A 5,720-nucleotide genomic window follows, 5' to 3' on the forward strand; every position below is an offset into this window, starting at 1 on the left:
GATCCGGATTAGATCTCGTGGAAGTGAGGAATTTTTCCCTGAAACAAAAGGTCAAAGAGTCAAACATAGCTTAGGGCTCCGATAAGCAGGGTGGTGGTCTCATATCGGACAATGAAATTCATCTTTCATCCCAGACAATCGGGAACATGGAAGGTAAATTATCAGAATATTGAACAGGAAGATGTCTTGCAAGTGAATCTGTAACTGAGGACGGTGGAATATTGGGACCATCCGAATTTTTTATACCAAAGAATCAATCAAAACGTGTCGTCGGTGCGCTACGAAGGCACTTTTTAACACACGTGTGGGTTATATTATCCTTTATTATAATGGATCATCGGTTATAACGTTTCATATCGACCTCTGTTATCATGGATCTACGAATATAACATTTTTAAAAATTTTTATTTGTTATTTATTTATTTTTTTGCGCTATTCGGTTCTAAATTTTATTTTATTTTGCTAAAAATGGACAATGCACAGCCGCATTACATTTCTGTTTTACAATGTTTGGCGTTTTACGTAATCAATAATATTCAGTTACAAAAAATATTTGAAAACGATTCCTACTACTATTGGTAAAAGAACTACAGTAGTGCAAGAGTTTGATAAACTATTTATGTTTATCAAGAGAGTTATTAACCGGAACTTTTCTAGTTTAATCTGGTTTCCAAGCCTTATTATAATATCACAAGAGGCTTTGAAACTTTCTGAGAGTGCAATTCAACACTATGAATTACGGGGGGGGTCTATTAAAGCCAAAAATCAGCACTGTGAGAACATCGAGAACAACCACGTGTTTTTAAGTTTTTGGTATCTAAGATCCTCGCTTATTTGTGAAGACATCAAACTTAATGTCCTTCATTACGTGTGTTTTACGAACAGTTCATTTTTGCAAATGTATCAGGTGGGAAATATTTTTTGAGAAGAAAGTCCTACCACTTTATCATGAGTGCGCTGATTCTTTAAGTTTAAGAACACAAGTATAAATAATCCTTTTTTTTTTTTTTTGCTAAAAGTAACAAAATTAAGCAACACTTAATAAAATAGGCTTTTGTACTACTAAGTGTGCAATGATAATGATCAATCCTTTTAACGTTGTTTTTCATTTTATTTTGAAAGGCAATTTCCCAATACCTCGAATATAACTTGGATATATCACATAACCAATTCTTGAGATAATCGAGTCCTGTTAGCTTAGTCAGTATCAAAATGTTCTTTGTTCGGGAAGATCTGGATTCGGATGCCATCTGGCACGCGAAGAATTTTTATAAAACCTTTTCAACGGAAGGTGAGTTAGCAGATTTTATACGGAGGAAGCAGGGTCTTATATCCCGCAGAAGAAGTAGATCGCTCAGAAGACACAATTTACAGACATAATATCATGCACTGGCTTCATCAATTTAGTTACTTTGGTCGTAATTCCGAACAGCAACTTGATATACTACAAGTAGTCCAACATAACAGAGGTTGACTGTACATAAACTGCTTGAAAAGAAGTCAACGGACACCATAGTGTGAGGAACAAACAGCCATGGCACCCACCTTAATAAGATGTAGGATCTCCTTTCGCTGCGATTACTGCAGCAGTCCTACGGATCATACTTTCTACAAGCGTGCGATAGCGATCATTGGGAATTTTGGATCATTGTTCCTGTAGGCATGTAATGAGGTCCTGAACTGTTGTGGGATGAATGTCCCTTGACGCCATCCAATGCTCCAGTTCTTCCACATATATTCAATAGGGTTGAGATAAGGAATCTGTGGAGGCCATCAAGTGTGGTGACGTTCATGTTCACAAACCACGCGGTTACAGCAGCAGCAGCAGCTGCAGCCTTCTGACAAGATGCATTGTCTTGCTGAAAGAGACAATGGTCATTTCCGTAGAAATGCTACAAACCAGGCAGTATTGCATTGTTCAGAATTTTAAGATACCTCTCTGAGTTCAATTTTCGTAGCTCACAAACAGAGGTCCGAGGCCAAACCAGGAAAAACAGGACCACACCATCGCACTGCCAGCTCCGAATTTCAAGTTTGGGTTACACACCAACTATGAAATTCGTGCAGGTAGAGGATGTAGTGAGTCATCGCTCCATAACACAGCTTTCCAAGCTTTCACGTCCCATTCTACACTCTCTTGGCACTGAAGACGACGCTTTATGTTGGTTTGGGTAATGTGAGGCTTGCATATTACAGTCCTACCATGGAAATTCATGTTGTGAGCTTCGGACCTGAATGTTTTTGTGCAGATTCGTGTTCCAGTCGATTCTCGGAACTCCGCATTCAACGTGTTGGCCGACAAATGGCGGGTTTTACATATTATTCTTCGTAGCGCCTTGCGGTCACATTCGGTGAATGTGGAGGGTCGTGGGTCGTCCACTGCGGGTAGCACTTGCAGTTGACTCCCAGCGCTTCCATTTCAGTATGGTATCATTGATTGTTGACCCTGGATGGCCCAATGTTTCAACAACTTGCCGGATACAGTTGCACTGACTTGGGAGCATCGTATTCCTCTAATTTATACCGACAACAAAGACGTGTCTCGCTATAAGCACAATGTCCCTTGCCCTTGGGAGGTCCCCTGACGTCTTTCCAAGCAGTGTCGTTGTGATAGCCTTTTAGTTACATGTATAAATATCGATGCTTTATCCAGTTTTCCGCAGCCATAGCAACTTTTGAGAGAGAGTTCCTAACTGTTCGTTAGCTCCTAATGGATGCAGCATGCATATCAAAATATACGATATTAATTTTCAGAGTAGTAGTGGACTTCTGAAGACCAATTCATGACTGAACTAATCGAAAAGAAAACTTTTGGGAAACCAAAGTACCTTTCTTTACATAAAACTAATTTATCGATAAACTGTTGTATTATATCTGATGCACTGGTTTTACACTTTTACCGAGAGATGAAATGCATCATCTAACATTTGGGGTGTATCAAAGAGTTTAAAGAAATTTTGCAGTTAAAAAAAATTCTGGGATCTAATTGAAGAATTCTTCTATTCCAGAAAAAATTCTTCCTCAAATGCCAATTTTCTTGAACTTAATGGTTGTCACTGCGCTAAAATTGCACTGTAATTGCATAAGCCATCCTCGACGAGCCCTTGACTCCCTAGAGGTCTCAGATAATAATAATAATAATAATAATAATAATAATAATAATAATAATAATAATAATAATATGAACAGTAAGATCGTTCAGGTATTATGAATAATTTTAATGTAGTATTTAATGTAGTTTTCAACAAAATGGTGGGCCATAAAATATTCACCGTAATAAGCCAAAATTCGTAAAAATCAGTAGTTAAAAAACATTTTTACTGCACAACAAAAAAGTATAGTGTAATCAGCGAAGCTTCCTATCCATCTTAAACTGCTTATCTTGTTTATCAATTTCTTGATACCTTCTCTCCTCTGGAATAGGTTTCATCTAGCAATTTCGTAGATGATAATCTACAGGCATTCCAAACACATCTCAGCAACCTTCTTTCTATCTAGTATTTGCTTTATTCACGATATAGTACTATAAAATCCGAACCGTTCATACTCGAGGTTAGATCTAATTAAAAATTACCTGAGATCAAGCATGTCGTAAGAAAGTATACGAAGAGCGACCGAATTAAATGTGTGAAGAATCAAAAAGTGAAAAGCTGATTACTGAAGGCGCGGTAAGCATTTTCATATAATAATAAGCATTTATGTATACGTTTATTTTCATAGATTAATTTTCTGCTTGACTTTATTCAAATTAATAAAATTAATAAAACTATTTTTTGTAAATGTATACTAATACACACAAGTGATTTACGTGTTGCGACTTTGTCTAGGCCATATATGTAGAATGAACGATGAGAGGAAAATAAAAATGCTGCTGTTTGGAATGATTGAAGGAAATAACAAAAGAGAAGACCAACAGAGAATGGGGCGATGACATTGTCAAATGGTGCGGAAAATCTATACACAAACTGAGACATCTTGCACAAAATAGAATGCAATGGAAGAATCATATCAAGATGGCATCAGACACCTACGGGCATTGGACCCATGGTTGTTGATGATGACTTTGTCTAAGGATCGCAAAATATTGCATGGTTTCCAACGCTATGAAGGAAAAGTCTTTCAAATTGGGTAAAGGTATACAACTTCCATCCAAAAATTGTTTAGAAACAAGACATGTGAATGCCTAGGTCTAAGTAAGATGCGTTCTTGATTCACGTGAAATTGACTTCACAAAACAAGTGATTACGCTGGTCTATATAGAGCCTACACTGCGCATGTGTTATCCAGATGGTCCTAATAATGCAAACCATTAGTGTACATAATTAATGTGGGAAAGTAGCTGTGATCAGAATATTAAATTACTGCGTTTCTTCGGTCATAATTAACAAAAGAAAATAAAATGTTTTAATTAGAAAAATTCAAGTATCCTCTCTTAATAAAAGTGACTCAATTTCTTCTAAATTTATTGAGCTCGTCATCAATGCTTTGTTTTAAAACCAGGTGTTGGCAAGCTTTACGAAACAGCCAGTTTGACCACACAGCGGAAACGACAGACATTTAGGTTCTAGCCAGGACTCGTCTCGTTTTTCTAGCGTACGCACTGTAAAGGGAAACGTTTTGCCCTCAAGGGAAACACAAGTAGACGCCTCTAAATTAGAAATCTTCAAGATAAGATTTCTTTTGGAAGAATTAACAATAAATTTCTTTATGTTAGCGGAGTTCTTATCGTCTTGCAAAGTTAGTTTTGTAAATTTAGGGAATGGCTACAGGTGGTTGTGTGTGTGTGTGTGTATATAGTCGACTTGCTCTGTCAATGTCGTCTGTTCTTTTGCCTGTCCCTTGTTTTCTTAAGTGGTCGGGTTGGTGCGTGAGCAGAATGCGCAAAGAGTCTTATTATAGCCGGAATCTGTCATAGAGACTTAAATCTGTGACGTCGAATCGGCCTACTGTCTATAGAGTGTCTTTGTCCTTCAATATGTCAATGGCTGCTTGTTTCTTAAACTTGTTAAGCGAGTTGGGACTAGAAGGTGCCTTTATTGCTTCCCTATTCAATATTTACCTCGACGTGTAAGAAAAAAAAAGTTTGGATAGTGTTAAGCTTGAAAGACTGGCCGTTTTTAAGAAGTTCTGGATATAAGATATCAACATTAAAGTTCTGTCATCACGCAATTTTTTTTTCTTTTTTTTCTGTCGGATCGAAACCTGATGGTCTATTGAATGAATTTCTCCTTCATTATTTTCATATCGTTAATTCTTCACTTTGTTGTATTTGAAGGTTTCGAAATATTAACACCTAAAGGGCGAAAGATTAATATTTTTCCGTTTTGATTTTTTTTCCTGCTTTTATTTTCGAACTGGTTAAGTTTTAAATGTAGATTTGCTTCATGTGATAAGTTATTGGATGTCATAGTAACAGATTTGCTTTGTCATTTACTATGAATGAAAAAACAAATGCAGAATGAAACAGTTGCATATTTTGCTCACGTAGGCTGATGCAATGGAGTTAATGGCTATTCCAGTTTAATAACGATTAATTCTGCCAATCTCCCTACCCCCTCCAGTTCAGCTCCTAGTTTCCGGTTGGATCGTAATCGATACTCAACGGCATAATCAGTTCTACTCAAAAAGTAATGCTGTGTAAAGTTTTTCCGCTCCAGTACTGTTCATTATAAAAGTATCGAATAGTGGTTTTATACTCGAAAAGCAATATCATTAAAAGA

This window comes from Typopeltis vanoorti, chromosome 6 (genome assembly GCF_054136105.1).
Source record: "Typopeltis vanoorti isolate ZY-2024b chromosome 6, IOZ_Tvanoo_1.0, whole genome shotgun sequence".
Lineage (NCBI taxonomy): Eukaryota > Metazoa > Arthropoda > Arachnida > Uropygi > Thelyphonidae > Typopeltis > Typopeltis vanoorti.